General features: G+C 34.0%; 1 protein-coding gene across 2 annotated transcripts in view; it reads left to right on the plus strand.

Annotated features, from left to right (window-relative positions):
* The window catches only part of rdx (BTB/POZ and MATH domain-containing protein rdx), a 574233-nt gene that overhangs the window by 330 nt on the left and 548431 nt on the right, over window positions 1-25472 (plus strand). For both annotated transcript variants that reach the window (XM_081747187.1, XM_081747190.1), the window contains exon 2: window positions 6448-6539. The gene's annotated coding sequence lies outside the window, so the exon portion shown is untranslated. The remainder of the gene's footprint in view (window positions 1-6447; window positions 6540-25472) is intronic.

The raw sequence follows: 25472 nt of genomic DNA on the forward strand, positions 1-25472 counted from the left end.
CGATACAAACAGCATATTGTACAGTTTCATTTGTGGTGAAATGATTAAGTTGTGAGCAACTGTTACAATAACATATTGTAATATGATCATGTGAAACAAGTATAAAGGAAACTAGCTTAATTATTCCCGAACCTAAAAGCTGAATTGCAGGAAATTGCGATGTATAAATTTAGCTCATGATTGCTTTAAAAGTTACTTAAATTGAAATAAATATTGAGCAACTCAGCATACAAACAACTATAAGGGAAGGGGGAAAGTCACCAATTTAAACAAGTAACTTTTTGTATACGCAGATTGAGAATATGGGGCCGAGTAGATGTCAATACATATACTCTGCAGTTCCAGTTTCAGTTACCTCCCTTATGGGAGATTTATATAAAGGAAGGGAGTATGTTTAGTACAAGGGGTCCAGAAGCACTATAAAAACACAAAATTTACAGGAGAAATGAATGATGCAAGTACTTAGACGTAACATAACGTAACCAAATCTAACCTAACCTAACATAAACTAACCTACGCTAACCTGAACTGACCGAAACTAACCTAATATTGGTAGGAATGAGCGAAATTCTATCATTTTTTGGAAAATTGTGCGGGACCCCTACACTAATATAACATAAACTAAACTAACCTAACCTACCATAAACTAACCGAATGTGAACAGAAATTATCAAAATTGTAACATTTTTTAGAGAAAAGAGCTGGACCCCTTCTGCTAAACATAGGCCAAAGGAAGTCCCGGCCTTAGAGCCCTGTGGACTGTTTCACTAATTTTTTTTTTAAATAAAAATTGTGTGAAATAAGATTATGTATTAAGATGGCTCATGCCAAAATGGCCGAATTAGCCTGTTGTAATTATGAATATTGAAATGTAAATAGTAAAAATTGAATAAGAACAGAGCAGAGCTCCCCAATACTTAATGTTTACAGCGCCATCTCTTATCCGCGACCCTGTAGTTTTAATAAACTGTTAGTACCTCAACAGTCGTATTGTATATGCAGCGTCGCGCAGGTAAACATAATTGTTGTAACTATTGTGTTGTAATTTCATGTTATATATAAGATTATTTTTGAGAGAACTATGTATCAACAATCTAGGTCGTTTTGTAGTAGAATCAGTGAGAGTAATAATAAGACAGATTTTACAACTTTTCCATGTTATTCAGTCAGCTTATATTACTTTTAAAAGCAGAAGGCTAATAGAGTAACAATTTGCTGCCAAGAAATTTCCTGTCATTTCATAAGTTGATGAGTAAATGTCAAATTTGTGCTGTCTCATAATTTCCATCCAAAAGGGACAAGTATGATACACCTGTTGTCCCTAGCTTTCTGTATGTGATATTGAGATATGAAGGAGTCCAATTGTAAGACAAAGAAGTCGTCGTTATTTTGTGTTTATTACATGAAGATATACAAATATTTGGCTGAGTTACAAGAAAATAACTAAGAAAGAAAGTGAAAATAGCTACTGATGTTATTCTAACATTTTTGTGAGTTGACTATAATAGGCCTATAGGGTAAAAGTGGGGTATGTTTCCGTCAACTTTTTTCTCACTGGTTATAGGTGTTTTTCTAGTTTTTGAAGAACTGATTGTATGTTTCAGGTTCTTCAGCATCTACTGTGATAGTGGTAGGCTTTCGACATCTTTACTATTGATGTTATAACATTTTTATTGTTGTTGGTCTGATTTCCACGCAGTTATCCCCATGAGGGTAATTGGGTGTAAATGAAGAAAACGCAAGCTTTCATTTGGTGTACACAACTTGTATATCACTGAAAAACTAACAGTTCTATGTGGCCTAGAAAAAAATATATATACCTTTGTTTACGCAAGGGTTGGCAAAAACCATGGTTTTTATTGTAAAAACCAAAAAACCCGTTTTTTTTATTTAAACCTGGTTTCTTTGGTTTAAACCAGGTTTTATTGCTTTAAATAATTTGCTCTATGTATTTATATCACATATGGACAGAAATAAGTTTGTTTCACCTTGGTGTTATTATGCAACAACCGGGTTATGCTGGAAGGGGTCACATAAGCTTAAAGCAGAGTCCAAACCACTTCTCGACTTACATCCGAAACAAATTGTTCTCCATTTGAACTCGAAAGCGGAACTAATTGGCCACAAATGTGATACGTCTGCCGATTCATTCACGAAGGACTCCTGATACTTTGTACTGGTCTTTACATGCTTTTAATATAATTGTCAAGAATCATTTGAGAAGGACAAAAAGATAAACAGTTGCACAAGTGAAACCATTGTTCAGAATTACATATGGACAATTTCAAAATACTGAAGAGTACAGAAGAACTAATTAAGTCGAAGTTAGTTTACTGCGACTTTTATTAGTCCAAGTTAAAGAAATACAACGACTTAATTTGCATATCAGTAGGAAAAGTGAATAAAGATAAGAATTATTTGAATCCACTTTGGCTCTGACCCATTTATACATAAATAGATACCAAAGATACTTTCTGATTTCAGTAAATGCCTTTCGTGGGGTTTATGTGACCCCCCTTCCCCCTCAAAAGTAATGTCTTTCGATGTATTTTATCAATAGTAAACATTATTAAAACGAAACAATATTTAGAATTTTTCTTTGGTTGTAATTGCATATAAATAATAACACACTATAAGACATCACAAAAGAAACATTCATAAACTTATAAAAAAAAAAAAAAAATTCTTTTGTAGTATAATCTCTCTGAGTAATGAATGGGGAATTTAGGTCTGAATATAATACGAATAATATGCGGGAGTGACATGCGATAACCCACAAATGTGTGTTCATCAACATTTTACGAACACTTACACTTTTCCAATTATTTTTCGTTTTTTGTTTAAACCAGTTGGCTTTTTTGAAAAAAAACAGCTGGTTTACGGAAAATAAGGAGTAGCTTGTTTCTGAATCTTAGATATGTGAATGCCTTTTCAAGCCTTTCAGTTATTGTTTATAGTAATTGATATGCAGCTTAGGCTATTTTCAACAAAATAATGTAGGTATATAATTTTGAAAGTTACAAAGAAGCAAGATTATAGGACTGCCTAAACTACAGAATGCAGCTTTTACGAAACTTAACATATTAGAATAGATTCTAGTTATTTCTCTTGGCCACGGTCGCTCAGTGGTAGAGCGTTCACCTCTGGTGCTTGGGGTCCTGGGTTTGATCCCAGTCCCCGCCAAGTGAACTTTGTGGTGGACAAACACCACGGGAGTTTCCTCGGGGTTCGCCCGTTTCCTCCCACTTTCTTCATTCCACCATTTCATTCATTATTCATCATCACCATCTTTAGCCTAACCGGCATAACCGTGGGACGTAAAACTCAAAGATTTCATTTCATTTTCTAGTTATTTCTCAAATACATTAATCTAGCACGCGTCTCATAATTACCCTCCATATAAGCAAAATGAGATACAACAAGGAAAAAAATGTAACTGAAACAAAAGTCCAAGGAACAAATTCAACTTAACCTATAACTGCTGACCTACCAGGCTTCCACCAATACCCATTGGTTTCACAACAGTGATGTTATTGCACGAGTAGATATAGAATTTAATGATAGGATTTCAAATTTTAAAACAAAAGTGTTTGAATGAGTTTGTTAAAAAAAAAAAAAAAAAAAAAATCCAAACTTTTGTAAACCGAAACTTAAAAATGTAGACAGAGCATTGTGAAGGATGTTACTAAATGACTGTGCACTTAATTTGTATTTGCCTACAGTGGTTGAAGATCAGTGAGGAGTTTCTCATAATTACTTTGTATAAGAAATGTCTCATAATTACCCTCACTGACCGCATGTGTTCGGTTAATACAAGTCCTGTTTTTGTGCTTTCTTTTATTTTAATTCAATTTTGATAGTGTGTGGACATCCCTGGCGTCACTACTTAGCCATATCTACAATGAGTTTATAACAATTTCGTTTTTAAGACTGGAGAATTCGGGGTTCTGCCTGCGCCATTTTGGTTACGGCTCCTCGTGATCACTTTTTTTTTTTTTTTTTTTTTTTTTTTTTAATAGTGCAATCAATTTCAATGTTTAATAAAACTCACTCATCTTATAACAGCATTTAGTGAAATAGTAGACTTAGCTACCAAGGCTACTGCATGTTTTCTTACTACCACATTTGTAATTTCAGACAACAGTCTTAGGTGGTCACTACAAGCAAGATTTCAGTCATTTTCTGCTTAGGGCAGAGTGAAAGTATTGAGCCCAAACTGGGGTACCTCCGTAGGGTGCAGTACGTGAAGTGAAAATGAGTATACGCATAAAGGAAAAGCAAGTGCAAAAACCACGCACCAACATTAGCTGGTTGGTCAGTACAAGCTAGTTTTGCATACAGATGACTTACTGTTTCTCACCTTTATAAGTAACTTCTTGTAACCTTATTCTTTTCTTTTGGTTTCGTTTTGTTTTCTTTAACATTAAAAACACGTACAAATAAATACAGTATACTCCATAATATTTTTCTTATGAAGGGTTGCATTATATGCACCTTACATGTATGCATAAATTAACTATTTATGCAGTATTATTTAGATTTGATGTAATATATTTCACCTAGAAATTTTTGAAATAATCGGATCACTAACATTCCTAACTTCCACATAAAAACACTCCCGAGGAGAAGGAAAGAAAACAAGGTTTCCTTGTAGATAAATGCATCTTAAATACATTAATTTTTATTTTCTTTTTTTTTTCCGCTAATACTTACCTGAAAGGTACGCCGCATAAATGAACTGACTACTCATGCAATGCCCTGTCGTTGTGATATAAGCGTGTATCATATTTCTCTTGAAAATTTTGAAAATCGCTGGTCTGTGTTGTTAATCGGCATCTTTATTTCCGTTCTGCATATTTTTGCACGACAAGATTTGTTCCGCAGTCGGAGGAAACGAGATTATGTGAGTAGCACTGAAGGTTAGGATCTATAGGTTTTTTTTTATTGTTTTTTTTATTTTTTTATTTTAAGAAAAGGTTTCCAACGTTTCAGTTTTCCAACAAGCCGAATTTTTATTTTTTAAAATTTATTTTAGTAAGGGCGGTTTTTTTATCTCTGGCTCCTGATTTTCAGGAACTATTTTTTTTTTTTTTTTTTAAAGAATCTAATGGAATCTTTATTCAGGACGGCTAGTCTACGGTGTAATTGGCTTTATTTCTAGAATTATCCATTTCTTTTTTACTCTTCAAAATTGTCTACTTGCTTCTGTCTAGAAATCGAAAAATTGCGTAAAGTGTATCCCGCGAATCGCAGATGTGCCTTCACGAATTGTCTGTGCGAGAAGGAAATTCCATAATTTCATGCAATAGCGTCGCCTTTTACATTTCGCAGGAGCACGTGAGCCACCAAATATTGTACGTTGCCTGTTATTCCTTAAGATATTTTTATAATATTGAGAATATTATATTATCACATCGTTGCTTTTTTTCTTTCTTTTTCCTGTAACGTTACAGTCGTCAGAATTTTTCTTAAAATTTTAAGTAGACTCCCTGCTTGCTTTCCCATTGCTTATATTCATTTCACATCACACTAACCGCACAGCAGCGCTGCGAACATGATGTGCTACTCTGTGTGTAGTACACGAAGGCAGCAGAGTGGAGGAGCTTCGGTCTCCTGACGTTCAAAAGAAGATTTGAGCGTGCAGAGTTGACAGCTGTTGGTGACTAATGTTCAGTAATGTGACGCCTTAATCAGAATCAAAGAATAAACTTTCGTAATTAGAAATAGAAGAATATATAGTAATATATAACTTCTGATTCTTTCAGCTATCTACATTGTCTCATTTCATTATAATAGGAATAAACTAATGGAACATAAAAACAAACTATTGGAACAAGCAAAAGTATGGATTTCAGAGTTCGTACCAAGGGGGATGAGAGGTTTAGTAGAACTCTCCCCCAAATATTCTTAAGCTAACGCAAAGTAAAATTGCATTTTAATTTTTTTCAAGTTTGTTTTTTTTACTATGTGTAATTACTGGTTTTTCTTTTGGGTAGAGTTTTCTTGCCTAAATAGATCAAATATTTGTAAGGAAAGCGAATAACTTATGAATACTGTACTTTGTAAAATTGCCGCAATGTTAAAATATTACCTTCTTTATTGTGAGAACCTAAAGGAAATTTTGGAACTTATTTTTCCATTTGAACATTCTTTTTTAACAGGCGAGCTCATGTGGTTCAAATCTCACATTAATCTGTAGGTCCACGTCTCGTATAGTGTCGTTGCTGAGAGGAACGCTAAATTCAAATCAAATCAAAAAATACATCTCAGTGTGTCGAACTACCGGAACGAAACATCAGAAAATGACCAAAAAGTGACATATCATGTTTCATTCTCGTATAGATTTCTTCCTGATGGTTAATATTTGCTAAGATTGGATAAAAGCATACATATAATAAATTAGCTGTTTTTGAATACACTAATTGTCATTATTATTATTTTTTTCAGTTCATGTGTTGTGCAACCAGTAGCGAAGGAAACAACACATGATGGGAAGTGGAAGAGAACAGTTAAAACAAACGAGTTGAAAATGGCATTCGGTAAGTAAATATATAGTTCTTTTAAGTAGCAGGCTATGTTTCAGTTTATTTCAATGTGTCTTTGTATAAGGTATTCATAAATACTTTAAACAGGTAAATGCATTCCTGCCGGAACGGTATTATACTAATAATGATAAAATTCATCACGGTATTGATGAAACACATAATACCTGTTCTATTAATTTGATAAACCTGATTTTTCCTCTTCAGTCCCTTTTTAAAATTAAGAGATGAAAAGAAGACAATGGTGACAATACCAGATAAATTCTTGTAAGTTGTTTTATTCATTGTATATTTGTTGTGGTCTCTTCTTTAACGAAAAAGTGTCATTAAATTTCGTAAACTTTGGAAGAATTATATGGAAACTATTCGTAACAAAAAGAGTTTAATAGTTGACACTTCTAAGAATTGCAGTGAGTTGGAACGAACATACTATGAGTATTTACTTACAATGAACAAGACGTTCGAATCAAAGGACTAGTCTGTTTCAGCGTTTTTTTCACATATACAGAAAAATCACATACTCAAAAAAAAAAAAAAAAAAAAAAAAAAAAACTATAAACTTGTGTAAAGAAAATTTGGCATTATCAAGAAATATTTATGCGCACGAATACGGATACAGAGATGAAAATTTCCCCTGAAATCTATGCTTACTGAAGTCCTGGTGTTACATATGTTTTATACCTCGACAGTCTTTGATAATGGATACTGATGTTGTTGGAGAGCCTTTAGTTTTGAGACTGTGCAGAGACAGAATTGCTGTAAGATTGATTTGTAATTTTACGATAGGAAAATAACAAGTTTCTTCCGAAGTATATGTGGTTTGTAGTCAAATCACGTACGCATTAGTGGATATTTGTAGAATTGCGAGTAAATCTGAATAGACAAGTAGAGATTAAAACAACTATAGCAGCTACTGGTCTGTTTTCATATTCTCTCATCAACAAGTATACGTTAGAAATACCGTTCATTCATTATTTTGTCCCCTGGACTTTACCAACAATGAGATCTTAAATATATATATATAAGTATGTACACATACACACACGCATACTTGATTTTCTGTGCATGAAACAATCTTCAAATAGTCTTCATTATATTGCGTACTTTGTTGGAATTTCATTACGAAGTTTGCCGTTACTTGCGTGGATGTTTCAGTCTCGTAAGTTATATAGAGCAGTAATAGGAGCTCTGTGGCATAGCGCTGACCTCTGATGCATGCGGTCGCTGGTTTGATCCCAACTTGTGCCAGGTGACTTATGGTGGACAAACATTATGTGCGTGAATTTTCTCAGGGATGTCACATTTTCTCCCTCTTTCTTCATTTCGCTATTTCATTCATTCTCACTATCACTGTCTCCTTTAGCCTACACGGTATAACCGTAGGGCGAAAACTGACTGGATTTCATTCCATTTCATTTTTTTTTATGGATTATACAATGTTTGAGATAGTGGAGTGTTGCTACGTTTCTTGAGTACACAGTACTTTACCATGTGCTCTGAAAATCAGAAGGGAAACGTCTTGAGAACGTTATAGGTACACCAAGTCTCGAAGTTGTGAAATGCTTCCGAGAATAAGGCAGGCATCTCCCTGTGTAATGTTGCTCCGTTTTGCTGGAACCACACCATCTCTCGATTAGAGATAGTATTCATTCGTGGACTCAAAGAAGTTGTTCAGCATATCTATGTAACATTCCACGGTTACTATCATTGAAACTGTAAGGCCAAATCATATATTACGATGATCATAGTTACTTTTGGACTACGCAAATGCCTCTGATGAAGTTCATGGCTAAGAAGCAGGAATTCTGCTTGATAACTCGTATCGTATAGATGCTTCATCAGATCAAAAATAATGCAGCATGTTGTATTGAACAAATCAAATGGTACTCGATAGCTTTGAAATCTTTCTTGTTTATTATTAATTGTTAGTGGCTAACCGGACTTCGTAGCCATGACAGTTCTTGAGGATCCGGGAAGGTTCAGAGCCATGGCATCCCCTCTAATCGACTTCTTGTATCTGAGTGAGTGGTATTAGACGCTCGAGCAGCAGTTTCTTCTGATCGAACAGGTTCAGGAGATTTGTTGGTTTCGTATCAGATACAGATTTTTTTTTCTTTCTTTGGTATGCGTTGAAGAGTATGTTCCTGTTGGTGATTCCTGTCGATAAAACTACCGTGGAAACTTCTGAGTAGTTGTCACAAACTGTGTTCAAGTGTATAGCTTCCGCATTCCCAAACAAGCAGTGCTCTGTGACCACATAGGTCCTGGAGTGTAGCTATCACAAATTTAAGAAGTTGTTTATCCTGTGGTATCAGCATTACTTTATTAGAGTTTAAGCCTGTTTTCTGCACCGATCTTTTTGAAACGAAATCTGACACAACTACAATCCAAAGTAGGATCCTACCCAAAATCACGCGACTAAAACCTGGCGCGTTATGATGTTAGGCGTTTATGACCATCTGTCTTACTGACATGTTTTAAAATTAATCAGATAATATTTAAGATACAGAGTGTTAATGTACTATACCGACAAACTGTAAGACGTGATTCCTCATATAAAAACAAGATATAAAGTCCAGGTGGACTTATGGGAGAAAGTGCATAGTTTCAAAGATTGGGCAACCCAAAATCGTCGAAAAGATAAATTTCAACACACGCTATTTCGAATTCGAGAAACTGGGAAGTGGTTGTCCATATCAATGTAGGAAAGTCATATATACGCAATCAGAAATGCTTGTTTCATCAATGTGCAAGGAATTTCCTACCCAATTTAATTTTCAGATATGCTCTGATTTCAAGGTGGGGTCCTAAGTAGATAAATGGAAAAAGCCTTGGCAACAGTGAACACAGATGGCTTCAAGCTGGATGTCGGAAGTGTTAGAGACCGCCAACGCCACGGTTCCTCGTGTTCGAAATAATACGTGCTGCGATGTTTTGTTTCACGCTTGTACGTGAAAAAATAAAATAAAATATGCCGTGACAAAATACATTACAGCACACGTTATTCCGAACACAAGGGACCATGGAGCTGGCGATCCCTAACACTTCCGACTTTCCACTGAAGCATTTATTGTTCACTGTTGTCAAGGCTTATCCTTTGCCTACTTTAGACTCACCTTGAAATTAGAGCATATTTTGTGTGGTTTCTGTTGAGAGTATATAGAAAATCCCTAACACACCCATTACACATTGATGAAATATACATTTTTGGATTACGTATGTATGACTTCCTTCACGCTGATATGGACCGCTACTCCACGTTTTCTCGAATTCGAAATAGTGCGTATTGAAGTTTACTTTTTTGACGATTTTGGACAGCTTTTGCTATGAAACTATGCACTTTTCCCCACAGGTCCATATGAATACTTCTCTTATTTTCATATGAGAAATCACCTCCAACGATTTATGGGTAATTATATATATACTGAGCATTTATATATATATATATATATATATATATATATATATATATATATACAGTGGACTCTTTTTAATTCGAAGTCCAAGGGGACACGAAAAAACTTCGAATTATCCAAAATTCGAATTATCCAACAACATTCATTTTCACATATATATGTAGCAACAAAGAAACCAAAGTACTGTGCATCAAAAACATATTCATATGGTGCAGACTTTACCTTTAAAGCAGTTTATTATTTGCGTGATCGAATACCGCAAACTAACAAACGACATTGACTCCACATAATTTAAACTACGTGTACAATGGAAAATATATTTACGTACAACACTACAACATACATTGAATAGCCCTAACAATTAAACACTAGTAACAATTTGAATATTCTGTTCTCACTTTCAAGAAGTCGTAAACCTCATTTGCTTAAATTTGATTGTTTTTGTACGGTCAATAAATCTTGAATTTGATGTATTGCGTGGAATACGATATTAATAACATTTGGTTGACTTTATCAATAATTCATCTTAAATTTTCAAGCAATTCTGAAACAAGATGAGATTGGCACACGTTCTCTATCTTTACTTCTTACCAACTCACCTTCATCTTTATGATTACATAAATTTTCTATTTATCTTTTGTATTACTCTTCCCTATGGCTGCATCTGGATAACTGAAAACACGTTAAAACTGTATTTCTCTCTTTACATCTGTCCAATATTAAAAATTTTCAACTGTATTTACTTCGAATTATCCAAAACATAGGTTCAAAAGTTCGATTTATCCGCGATTTTTTACTATTGTTTTCAATACAATTTTCAAGGGGAATGGACTTCTATTCGAATTATCCAATATTTCGAATTATCCAAGTTCGAATTAACGAGACTCCACTGTATATATATATATATATATATATATATATATATATATATATATATACAGTGTTAAGCCTCAAAATCTTTGGACAAAAACACTACGTTGTTACGAAAATATTCAATTAGGATTCTGTGGCACACATTGGTATCGCAACATTAAACAATAATTAGAAAAACCGTAGAGACTAAAGAGGGGACCGCTGCAGTTTTAGATCTATCTAAGCATTTATTATTTCAACAATAAACACAATATCAATTACGCATATATGCTGCATAAATGGTTATTGCATATTGAAAGAAGTATTTGGATTGTATTTAGTTCGAATCAAAAGTCTGAGTCTTACTCAAGTGTAGACCAAGGCGATTTAAATAAAGAATAGGATGTAAACAGCTTTATTAACAAATAGTAATATTATATAGTAGTTGTTATTTTGCCACAAAAGTTGATTACTTACAGTGTCACAGCTGAGTCATTTAACACTCGTTAAACACGGTTTAGTCATTAAACCGTGTGCAAGGTATTTAGAGTTGAGTTTAGAGTTCGTTCAGAAAGTAGAATTGGCCGATCTGTAGTTCATGTTGTTTCAGATCCTAAGTTGTAATTTGCTTCTTTTATAATTTTATTTTATTTAATTAATTATTTCCGTATTCACATACTTCTTTATTCCAGTCGTTTGTATTGTACAATTACACAGTATTGTACTTGCAGTATTAAAAGATGTACTCTCACAAGATCGTTCGTTATTTGGTTTTCGTAATTATAAAAATTAATAATAGATGGCGGGAGAAGTTTTTTGGTTGTTGATGAGTGGCAGGAGTTTCGAAAGCCGTCACTAGAGGCGCTCGTTTCCTGTGGTACGTTGCAGTGTGGAAATAGGGCGTTTCATTGCCATTCGGTGATTGATACAATAAACTAGGCTACTAAATTACTTCAGGAGCGAAACTACTAAGGATTTTTTTTTTAAATTATTATTATTGCTGGAATAGGAAGGACTGTGAAGGAAACTGCAGCGGGAAGGTTCTTACAATGATGATTTCTCTTTCACTGATAAACTTTCTCGTAGCTATATGTATGGATTAGCATTCTCCCGGTAATGCAGAACACTGGATTCTTCTACACGTGTAGGAGTACTTGTATTTTGGCTATCACATCAAGATGTCGTGTAGGTACTCATCTGATATACCCTTAATGCCGCAAAAGCGTTCTAAACTCCAGACCAATCTAATATGTATCTAGGATATTACTATTTAGCATAGCATTAGTACAAAAAAGTGCAGTCAACAGCAAAGTTTAGAAATATATTTTTCTGTTCGGTTTTTCCTTTTCTTTCTGTCGAAATAGTATGCAAATTTAAACATGCCATTCAAAAATGAAAGTTCCAATTTTACGATGTTTCATACTCTACCATCAGGTGAAAGTATTAAAAGGAAGATTAAAATATTGGTAAGAAGTCCGCAAATGAAAAAATCTTCTATAGACAGACCTACTTCACAGCTCACATTAGGTACACCTGTGTATTTTTTCTTCTTCCATATGGTGTTCATCAGTGGCGGCGATTGAACGTAAAAAATGGGGAGGGGGGGCAAGACCTGAATATTTGCATATTAATGTTAGTTTCCTTGTTTGTTTCTATTTGACGAAAGGTTGAATAACTAATAGGATACTATTTTTTTATTTTAAATATCGTATAACGTATTTCATGTTTTATTAAGCAAATTGATAAGAGCAACGCAAGTAGGGACTACCCCTTTGTACTTTTAAACAACGAAGGTGTAAGAAGAGATTTGACTCCTTGCTCATGAACATCTTAAAATTCTGTCTGGAAAATTGTGTGATCAGAGTATTTAATAAGAAATTTGCAAAACAAATAAATAGATAGGATAATATTAATCATAGTAATGAATAATGAAGCTTGTTCTGTAGAAGTTATATTGAAATTGGAGATTAATGAACAACTTATATTTTTAATTCCACACTCTTAGAAAATGAAAGACAGAAATTACTACAAGCATATGCTACGACATTTAAGGAAATACTTCTGCAGCTTCCCGAAACATGTTCGTTGCCATTAGGTGCAGTTTTCACTTTCTTTGACACATATCAAAACACAACAATACTTAGAATCACTCCACACTCCAGTTATAAAACCTAGAGTTATGTCGAATTCACTAAATTTAATTGTATATACACTCGTACACCCTAAACACACCACTTCACTCGTATATTACACTGCAAAACAATGGAAAAAGTATGGGAGACCCGGCTTCGATTCCTGGTCGGAGCTCATGTGTTTCGGATTCCACGTTAATCACTAGGTTCCGTCTTATATAGCCTCGTTGCTGAAAAGGACGTTAAGCTCACAATCAACAACTCAATGGAGAAGGTACAAGTTGTTTCTTATTACTCTCTTTTTAATCAAAATTCCTTACTATTAGAAAGATGAAAGACATTTTAGGAACTTTCGATTTTTGTGCAATTAAAGAATAACTCGTGAAAGATTTTTTTTTTGGCGAAATATTCTCTCAATTAGTTTAAAAGCGGCTGACTAACATATCGAACCCTTGTAAGAAGAAATAAAAGTATCCTGGAATTGTTGTGCTCCAATAGGATAATTTTTGGACCATTTTCCGTGGCAATTAAAACGCAATTCCTGTTGTTTCTTAATTCTACGGGAAGGCAATCAATACATAGGCCTACTCACGCAACGAAAAATATATGGCACATTTTTTTCTATGAACCAGTAATACACACAAAAACTTTACATTTCCAAATGAAACTCTATATACATTAATGGGTCACTTCAAAAAAGTGGTGGGGGGCAACTGCCCCCCTTTGCCCCCCCCAATCGCCGCCCATAGTGTTTATTTATATGTTCCGGTTTCGATCGCCGGTGAGGATACATTAAATGAAATCTTTTAAGTTTTACGTCCCACGGTCATGCCGGCTAGGCTAAAGGAGACGGTGATGATGAGTAATGAATGGAATGGTGGAATGAAGAAAGTGGGTGGAAACGGAAGAACCCCGAGAAAATCCACGCACACGATGTTTGTCCACCACAAAGTTAACTTGGCGCGAGCTGGGATCAAACCAAGGACCCCATGCACCAGAGGTGAACGCTCGACCACCTCAGCCCGTGAGGATACATAGAATACAAGTTGTTGAATATTGTGTTCCATGATGTAACGTTGGTGGTGACTAGTAGCAGAAAGAGTCCTATGTCTTCGTGCCACGGTCCAATTATACATATTTCCTGAGGAGTAGAATTTTATGCATGTTTTCATCCGTCTATGAAATAGTATCACGACATTCTGAAATTGTGATTATGATAAAATGAACAAAAATGGATAGTTTTTAACTAAGGAATAGGAAATTCAAACGAGCTTCCCGGTGGGAGTTCATGTGGCTCGGATCCCAGGTTAAGCTGTAGGTCCACATCTCATAGTGCTGAAAGGAACGCTAAACTCTAATCCGACCAATCAACCAACTAATTCCTCCATTTTTAATGATGTTTTCTAGTGCTTTGTTCGTTTCACTTAAAACATAGTGTCTATTCGTTTTAATTGTTAAGCTAACAAAATTTTTAAGTTTTAAATGTTAAAGACAGCATTACGATCGAGTTAATGTTACGACTTTTGAATGCTCATCAGGCGTTGTTCTTTTATAAATTGCTTCGAGTTTAGAGCAAGTAAATGAAAAACACATTATTGTCGCTTGACATTCAGTGTATATATTTAGAAACTATATCTAGTCACTAGCAATACTCTATATGAATCAATAATTTCGAAGCAGTTTGCCAATTTTAGTTGAGTTCTTTGGTGTATAATGTAGTGCTGTTAATATTCGAATAATTCAATATTTGAATAATGGATTTTTCGAATATTAGTTATCTGATTATTTGAATAGTATTCTTTATTCGAACAATTAAATAATATAAATGCATAAACAAAATAATTTTAAAGAAAAACTTTTGGCGATAGTGCAAAAAGAAAGATAAAATGTGAGGAGTAGGGAGCATATTAGATTCTAGGAATTATAAAAACACAATTTTATAGTATTCAGGCATTTATTAGACATTTAACACAATGAATTCACATAAATAGAAAAAGACAATAGGTACAAATCATTTTATGTTTCTAGTTTAGTCTAAATTTACAACCAGAAATTCCACTATAATACAATAGTTTATAAAGATCTCAATCCTACGGTAGAAAAGTAAAAGGTAGCAAGATTACTTTAGCAAAGAGTTTATTATTATTATTATTATTATTATTATTATTATTATTATTATTATTATTATTATTATTATTTACCTGTCCTAACTACAAATGCTGTACAATTAGTGAGTTTCCTTTTGAGTTTTACGTTTATGAGTTTACCACGTTTATGCTGGTTAGGCTAAAGGAAGCTTCCTTTTGTTCATTGTTAAATTTAGTTTGTTCGTCTTTTCATACTACGAACTAACCTTTTCCAGTAACGAACACAGTGCAGTGGAAGATTCAGCAGATAACAGAAAATTGGATAATAAAATGATTTTGGAGAAAATTTAAAATTCAGTATATAAAAAATCTACTGCAGAGATTATGGGTTATTTCTTGTTACTAGGGTTTGCTCCTCGCATATGGATTAACTTCCTTTTATATTAGCGTAGGAGATTAGTAACTTTAAAATTGAAACATTACATACATTTACTGTCGTCTTCTGTTCATGTAAAAGGTATAATTGTTTTGTAATTTTCGCCCAACTTAAGCCAGACATCCTCAGGAAGGAAAGAAAGTAAGTACAGAAGGAAAGTGACAGAGGGAGGGATAAAAGTAATAAATTCATACAGGAAGTATATACATATTGTTAAACCAGAAAGCAACACTTCTTAATAGAAACACTATTTTTTACTTCTCCTTTTATCACTTTCTTTTTTGTACCTAACTTACATTCTGATGATGTCAACAATCTGATTTGGCGGAAAGAAGATAATCGTACGCTTTGTATGAATGGTAGTGAACCATGAAGATATACAATATTTTAAAGAACTTAAAAAACGTTTAAAACTGATAAAGCGGAAAGAGTAAATTTTAAAGAAATGATAATATACATAAATCAGTAAAACGTTAAGAGTGTTCCGAAGAATTCGTTCAGTTTCTTAAAAAAAAAAAAAAAAAAAAAAAAAAAAAGAAAAGAAAAAATCCATTCCCTTCGTAATTACTTAATATATATATATAAACGGGGTTTGAACTTTCGCCTATTCAAGATTCACCTAATACTTCCTAGTTATGCAAACGTCAATCAATGCGATGACAGAGTTAATTTTCTTATTAGGCGAAAGTTGAACTTAAATAAATAAATAAATAAACTTGCTTTAACTCGCATACATTGATAGTCTTGCACCTCATTAATAGTTAGCATTTCCTCTTGAAACTGTTTTCGCGCTCTTATTAAATACTCCAATGTGTGGGAGGAAATTTTGATAAACCCTGCATAAATTGGTAGCTTAATGAAACTTTAAGAGTAGTTTCCTTTCATCAAGTGCAGTACTATCCTAAAAGTTCCTGAACATCCCTCTTGATCCCCATCCAATATGGCTGCCATTAGTGCCATATCCAATTTGGCTGGTACTGTCTGTAGAACATTTATGTTTTCCTTGATTTTTTACCTTAGGTTCAATTCTTTGAACTTGTATCAAAATATTTTGTAAATAAAATTTCCTTTGATATGAAATTCATCTCTGTAGGTCAGGTAGGTACAAAATTAAGGCTTAACTTGTACATGGTTTTTTCATGCGTATTTTTTGATTATACGTATACTATTTATATAAGTAAAAAATTAAAGGAAATATGTCAACATGCCATAATTATAATTGATATATACAAAATATGGTACATTTGAGAATAATGGGGCATTATACGAAAGTTCCTGTAAACTTATTGAGCAAAATAATCCATAGAGAAAACGTTATCTAAGCAAAATTCAGTTTTTATAAACGATAGAAATAATTTGTAGTGCATAAAAAACACAAAAATTAACCCATTCCTGGTACGGTACATTTTTGGGACATAAATGATACGGTTAGGTTCGATCAGATCCACTGATGCTTCAGATGAAAAAAGTCGTTGAAACAACGAGTTTTAAGGAGAGCGTTTATATTTTAGTAATTTAGGTTTCATATAATAAACTCTGCTTCTTTCAGAACAAGAAAGGTACCTATTATATCAAAAAGCTGAAAAGAAAGAGAAACAAGGAACTTCGAAAGATTCGTAGAAGTAACGTACAATTCGAGTGTAGTTCAACACTAGGACAATGCCAACATATCACTCTCATCCTGTTGTTTTTGATTCCCAAAATGTGATTTCCCTACAATTAATGCACATACCTGACGGTGAGTAAAACAATCTCAAACATGAACAGTTGGACTAAGTCCAGGAGGGTTTTACATTTACAGTACACCACCTTCAGAAAAAAATTTGGTGTTGGTATGTCCAAACAAGTAATTGGATAGTATTATTCATTTTCTCCTCCAATCCCCAATCAATTGCTGAAATGTCTTACTCCAGCCAAGTTTGCCTCTGATAATACACCTTCAAAACGTGTCTTCTGTTCACACTTGCTTTTATGGGTAAAACTGAGGGATGGGTGACTGGTGCGAAATAAATCTTCTGTATGTGAAATACCAACAGAAAGCAAGTGCGTCATAATCATGCGATGCATAAAAGTGTAATTGGAAATGCTATCCCATTTTTACTAGTTCTTCAGAATTCGTAGTAGATTTGTTGAATATACTCACAACCTTTTACAATTAACTGTCTGTCTCTCGAGTAGTTTCTAACAAGTTTTCTTCCCTTTCTTTAATACGGACAAAGTCATGTCACTTCCTGAAAATTTATGTAAAAATTCATAACATCATCCTTCTGTATTTTCATGGATTTAAACATTTTGGCTGATTGATGAAATCTACCTTCTTCATGTAAGAGTTTTTAAAAAATAAGAAAAATACGCTTGAAAGAAACAGATACAAGATTAAGTGACACAAGCCTACTCTATCATTTGTAACTTTATATATACCTAACCTACAGAGATGTATTATATATCAAACAAAAGGAAATTTTATTTACAAAATATTTTGCTATAAGTTTCAAGACCGTATAATTGAACCTAAGGTAAGAAATCAAGGTAAATATGATTGTTCTATAGACGGCTGCAGCCAAATTAGATATGGCAATTAGATATGTTCGGTGAAGCGGGCACTTTTAGCATATGCCTATACTTGGAAAGAAGCTGTCCTGCAAATTTCATTAAGTTATTAATTTATTTTCCGACTCTACATACTGGACTTTGCACTTAATTAAAAATAAATATTTTTAATGTCGATGCTCGATGTCAATTGTGTACTGTCTATTCATAGGTATCACGTCAGAAGGGCCCGCATCAAAAGGGCCCCACGTCGAAAAAACCTGAGATATAGCCTAAAAAGCTTCAGAAGTATAAAAATACTTATTGGATGAAAAATATTCTTTGGACAGTATCTGATTTATTTGTGTTAAAAGAACATACATATGGAAAAAATATAAGATTAGTAAAAAATATTACAACAGACCAGCAATAACGATACACGTGGACGGAGGAAAACAAAAGTAGCACATGGCTATTGATGCGAAAACTGCATTGAATGGACCTCATGGCAGATACTTTGGATTCTGCGATATTTGATATTACACAATATTTTTTGAATGGAAAGGGGTAGGTTTGACAACCAATTTAGGCTAAAATCTTGGTCTGACAACCAATTTAGGCCCACAAATGAAAATAAGATTTTTTTTTTTTAATATCTTCATTCGTTTGCAAAATAGGGTGCTACGTTTGAGATTTGTATCTAGTAGACCAAAGTATGTGGACCGGCAACGAGACATATAGAGGGAGGAAAGTAAAAGGTTGCAGGTGTACGTTGATGCGAAAACTGCATTGAGTGAGGGCATGGACATAATGGCAACCATTTCGGGTTCCGCCATATTGGATATCACACAATATTTTTAAATGGAAAAGAGTATGTTTGGCACATCAATTTAGGCTTGAATTTTCCCACAAACGAGAATGTAATTAATTTTTTACTAATCCCCATTCTTTTACGAGGTATGTGTGCTATGTTTGACATTTGTGTGTAGTAGACAAAAGGATCATGCAATCCTGTAATAACGTGGCAAAGGAAAAGCAAATGTTGTAAGTGTGTGTTGTTTTAAAAACTGCGTTGAATGGGGACGTGGACATTGTTCATCAAATGGATATTCAGATATCATGAAACAAATTAAATATCCTCAAAAGTTATTTTATCCCTCCAAGTTAATACAGTTAGTATTTAATAGAAAACACACAACGATTTATAACTTCCTCTAAGCATTTCAGCATGGTTGTTACAATTTTCCTGGTATAGTGTGTGGAAATATTATTCCACGCTGTACATAATAGTTTTCTCAAACCTTCTTCCACCGTAACTCGTACATATTAATTTCACGTTGCAATTCATTCCAAAGATTCTCAATGATGTTAAAGCCCATAGCGTGAGGTGGGGTTTCGCGCAATTTTGGGCAGTTTTGAAACAATCATTTTCTTACAACATATGCTTTGTTTGGGATCAATATCTTGATAAAGATATTAGAAGTCCTCCTCATTCTCAGTTTTTTGTACTGTAGTGAAGATGTGTCGTAAGAACGTTAAGATATATTTCTTTTATCAGAATCTCATCAACAGGCACTAACTCTCCAACGTCTGGTGAAAATATATAACCCAAACCATTATACTTCCTCCTCCGTATTTTACAGTAGGTTGGAAGTTCTTTACATTTATCCCTGTATTTACTTGTCGAAAAACTATTATTCTACCAGCATATCCATGCAGCTTTAATTTAAATTAATCGATAAACAACACATTCCTACCAATTTTTGGGTTTATCTTTGAGAGCTCTAGAAAATTTAAGTATCTTATATTCCTTAATTTGGATAATACGTGGTTTCTTTCTAGCTATTCTACCATTATATTCTCCACATATTAACTCTACACAGTACAATACACTGGCCAGACAAAACATTGCTATCACCCGCTACTATTTGAACGAAGTCGTTGAGCTCTTCTGAATATTCGAAGCTGTACATTAAGAGCACTCTATTGCTTTATAGTTGTAAAGTAACAATTAACCACAAACATACTTACTATTAAATTATGTTATACTTTACTATTAACATATGTGGTAACTTCACAATATTTTACAAACGCAAGCAAACAAACAAAAACGTTAAGAACACGATGAAGCCCTCTTTATTACTTGGCTGTCCCAATACTTTCTTCTACTAAAAACAAATGTCAAACGTAGCACACGGTCAAAAATCGGTTCAGATGATCGTAGATTCTAGCCTAAATTTACGTGACACATATACCTCTTTCTATTTAAAAAATATTGTATGGAGTACAGTATGCGGAATTCAAGTTGGCTGCCATGATGTACACGCAATCACGCAGTTTTAACACCGATACCAACCTGTAACATTAGCTTTACCTTTGTCCACGCGTCTCTTTGTTACTGTCCTGTTCTGATACTTTTTTCTATTAGATGCATACTCGTATGTCAAAGTCCCATTCTCATTTGTGGGAATATTCAAGCCTAAATTGAAGTGTAAAATCATAGTCTTTTCCGTTATATATACCGGGTGCACCATTTATAATGTCCCACCTTTATAACAGAGGAACTAAGAGAGTGAGAAAAGCGAAACTTTGCACAAAGCAACTACAGAAAGGGGGACATCTATCCATGTATTGGGTAACATCACTAGGTGAACAGTGTTGCCAACCCAATATAAAGTTATGGAATGACCTAAATTTAATATCATAATTCGAATCAGCAATGAAAACAAAGACGAAAGAGATGACACTCGCAGATCAGTGTTGCATACTTTTTGAGAAATATTGTAAAACATATGTCAAATTTAAACGCCTTTAACACACACAAGGAATGAAGTAGGATCTATTTGTGCACATTAAATGAAATACTGGGAAGAACTCTTTAAAATGACTTCAAGTTTAGAAGGATCAGTTAAACAGTGTTGCCACAACAGAAGAGAGAAAAATTGAGTTTGGAAATAGTGCAATAACTTGGAAAAGGTCCCTAGTACAGTATAGGTTTAAATGCATAGAAGAAATCAGTATGTCATAATGAGCATTGTCACGTTTATTTGAGATCGATAAGTCAAGTACTTACTAAGATATTCGGTACTCTGTAAAAGCTGAGAATTTTGTGCTGTACAAGGTGGTAACGCTGTTTCAAAATTCCCTTTTTTCCCTCAGCATTGGAGAAATCGCGAAGAAATGATTAAAATGAAATAAAACATTAATCAATGGACATACAATGAAATGAAACCCATTTGAGTCCTTGAAGGGACTAATGAAACGTAATGTGAATATAAATTGTTCTTGAGTTAGTAATACCAATTCAAATTTTAACAGGATGGTAGAAATACATTTACGAGACCTACCTAATAGCTATTTCGTGCAGTGAATATACTTATTCTCGTGCAACTTTAGGGGAGTAATATCGAAACAATTCAATATTATCTATAAATATTACCGACTTGTTATTATTTCTTTTTTAAACACGAATGAATGAAATAAGTAAGAGTGTTCCAATTGAAGCAATACAAAGGATGATTTGCGAGAACAATTTCTTTGGCTGTATTGGTGCTGTTGGGTGTAGCCAAGTGGTGTAATCAAGATAACTATTCACTTTCTTCGTTTGCACGTCTAAGAGGATCATTCGGAAGCATTGTTCAAAAAATTGTTCATACAAGATATGCAAGAAGTCATTATAACTGCTATGCCGATGATCACTAACAAAATGTTAAATATTGCTTTGCGTTGACGTAACCCGTATCGGAATAGTTCCCCAAGTCTTTGGCAATATCCATCAGGTCACGAAACAAATTTCTTTGTGTGGTATAATTTGTACAGATGAACTCTCACTTAGGAACTTAAAATTTTAGTCATTGGCCCTAACTGAGTATTTTATTTATTTATTATTATTTTGCTACCATATTATAAATCGCTACAAAGGTTAGCTGTATGAGTTCTAGCCTATATGCACCAATGAAATAGGCATTTTTTTTCTGGAAATAACTAATTATATGTACCATAAAATTCGTGTATTTTTTAAATTTCTACTTTGCCGCCAACTTTTCAAACTGCACGTTATCTTTTGTATTTGTCAGCTCATTTATTGAATGTTTAGTTACAAATCATCGAATAAGTTTGAAACGCGCTACTGCCTTTCATGTGAAGCTCGACATAATGTTTTAAGTACATTTTTAGGAAGATTCCTCGTGCAGCTTTACTTTTGCCGTACAACTCGAAATAATTGTTCAAACATTACAATTCTTTACAAATTCCTTCTTATTGTTTACTAAATGATTTGCGCTGGCCGACATGGAAACATGTCAAATGGATTAGTTAAATTTCAAGGGGACCATCATAATCAATTGTTGAAAAATTAAAATTCTTCTAGGATTTGCGTGTAAATACGGCCTCCGGATGTATGCATAAAAACTGCAATGCAAAAAACAAGAAACAACCTGTGCTAGTAGGCCACTAAAAAGCACGAATAGTATCTAACCGAGTCACGGCAGGGCGAAACTGAAGGGCATCTCTAGAGAGGGGGTGAGTCCGAAGGGAGCAGGTGCGTCAGCGAAGGTTGCTATATGCAAAAATAAGGATAGTGAAATAAATGTGTTTTGGTAATGATATGAGTTTCAATAATACTTGTCACGGTTTCATACTTGTAGCGTTCCACTTGTAAACATAAAATACAACTAATGTACACTGTGCACAAATACAGCACCGGTGGAAAATAGTTTGTAATACAGCCATCATTTATATGCACTCACTTATTTTGTACCTAGTAAAGTACTCGTAAGAATTTTACACTATACTCCGCGCCACCCGAATTGGCGTGTGGCATCAACCAATAAACTCAAAGTGCACTGTTACTAAACCTTCAGGGAGGAATCAAATCATTCATAATTAATTTTGTTGGGACCCGGACAAATCTGCCAATTACCAAATGCGCCAAACGCGAAAATGACCAAATGTGCCAATTGTGAAAATGGACAAATCAGCCAATGGACAAATCTGCCAATTGACAAATCTGCCAATTGACAAATCCGCCAATTACCAAACCTGCCAATTACCAAATCTGCCAATTACCAAATGCGCCAAACGCGAAAATGACCAAATGCGCCAATCGCGAGAATGGACAAATCTGCCAATGGACAAATCTGCCAATTGACAAATCCGCCAATTACCAAACCTGCCAATTACCAAATCTGCCAATTACCAAATCTGCCAAACGCGAAAATGACCAAATGCGCCAATCGTGAGAATGGACAAATGAGCCAATTACCAAATCTGCCAATGGACAAATCTGCCAATTGACAAATCCGCCAATTACCAAACCTGCCAATTGCCAAATCTGCCAATTACCAAATGCGCCAAACGCAAAAATGACCAAATGCGCCAATCGTGAAAATGAACAAATCTTCCAATTGACAATTCTGCCAAACGGAAAACGCCCAACTCTGTTTTTATTATCATCAAATAACTGAATAATCTAGTAAAAACCATACAGAAAGAAAGTATTTATGAGTAACAAGCAAGAAACTAAGAGTAATTAATAGAAAGTAATCAAATCATCGCCCAAATATTTGAGGATTTGAACGAGGTAACCATTTACAATAGCATTAACATTTACTTATTGGGGGAGACCGGGGCTGGTTGACGAACTGCATATAATTCCTTCATTAATTAACATAATGTGCTGTTGCTGCTGTCATAAAAGACCGACCTATGGATGCAGCTGTCACCTTCATATGGAATTTGTAACTTGCGGATTATTATGTCTATTAGATAAAGAGTGTTTTTGCCAGTCTGAAGTATTTTTTTCAGTTCTCTGTTACATCACAGAATCGTCACTACTTGGAGTACAGAGGTAAGTAATATAGCATTAGTTAGATCTAAACTTTGTTTTTATGGATATTCAAACAATGAAACGTAAATGCCAAACAATTGCTGAGTAATTACGACTTTGTTGCACAAAATGGGCTTGGGGTTAGTTGGCGTATAGCATTTGGGGTTGGTTGGCAAGTGGGCCAAACAACCTCGTGTGAAATTTTATTTCATTTTATTTCTATTGTTACATTGTTTGTTTTATTGTTATGTATTTACAATTCTACCAATCTTTTATTTCAATGTTATAGAATAGCATGCACGTATTGGATTGCTGTCAAAATTTAGAAATTGAGATAAGACTGTATGCCGGACTCTGAATTTTCTGAATAGGCCTAATTCTCAGGATCAAGAATATTTTGCATGTGCTCTTTTGTTACAAAAAAAGAGGCCTAGCTATTGCTTTTTCTTTCTTTGTGGAAAATAGGACATACTGTATTTCTCGATAATTCAGCTAAAATATATATCTTAGTTTCTCTTAGCTACTTTGTGAACAGCGGGAAATAAACTACTTTTCTTGATAGTTCAGTTATTTTAATTACATTTTGAAATAATATGAAGAATTAACCTACACCAAATCATATTGAAACTGATGTGGTTTGATAATCTTTAAGCTTTCAATGTCATAACAACCAAGCTAGAATGAAAGAAAGAAGTTTTCATATTTTATAATGCTGATTCTTTTAAATGTTGTGAATAAAAGTAATTTCAAACTTCAAATAGCCTACTTCATTGCAATATATATAATAGAATTTAGAAAAATAACGTTTATTTCTAATAAATCCAATTTTTGTTTGTGTTTTGCTATATTTAAAAAGAATGGCAACTAGCCCCACAATATCAGCCAGCCAGACCCTTAGTAGAGGTCGGTTGGCATACTCCGTTTTTAAAGAAAGAAAAATTATTTCTCGTAAACTGTAAGCAACAAAACAAAAACAAAAATGGAATTTATTAGAGGAAACATTGGTCTGTCCGTGCACATCCATTACATTGCAATATAGTGCACAATCTGCTCATTAAAAAATAAAGAATGAAAAGTTCTCCAACCAGCCCCGGTCTCCCCTATATGTTTAAAAAGTTGGTGATTTTGTGAAGACCGGAAAGACATATGATGTAAAAATTCAATAAATCGTACATGCTCTAAGGCAATGAGAGATAATTTGCTTGTAATTATGTGTTAATTTTGATGAACTTATAACTGTTAAAAATCAATGTTTTTGTTATTTGCTGAAGTGATTGGCCACTTTCTGCACTGAGGTTATATTTTGGGGCGCCCGACCTCTTGGACATTACTAGTGATAGGCAGTGGGAATATTCACGGTGGGAAGGGATTTAAAAATGGGAATATTCCCGGGTTTTTCCCTGGCCTATAAATTCCCGGGAAGGAATTTATTTCCATTTCTTTACTTTATCTTCCAAATTATAAGAACCGTATGACTAATTATATTGTTTTAATGTATTATGATTTACTTCTAGATTTTTAAAGAATTTGGAGGTTATTTTTTTTTGACTGTACTTGACATAACTAATAATATGAGATTTTAAGTACCATTTCCATTTGCACTAAAAGGTAGGGTAATTGTTTATTATTGGGGGCCCAAAACTAGCAAAAA

Source organism: Thermobia domestica, unplaced genomic scaffold (genome assembly GCF_964235325.1).
Source record: "Thermobia domestica unplaced genomic scaffold, izTheDome1.hap1.1 HAP1_SCAFFOLD_93, whole genome shotgun sequence".
In the NCBI taxonomy this organism is placed as follows: domain Eukaryota; kingdom Metazoa; phylum Arthropoda; class Insecta; order Zygentoma; family Lepismatidae; genus Thermobia; species Thermobia domestica.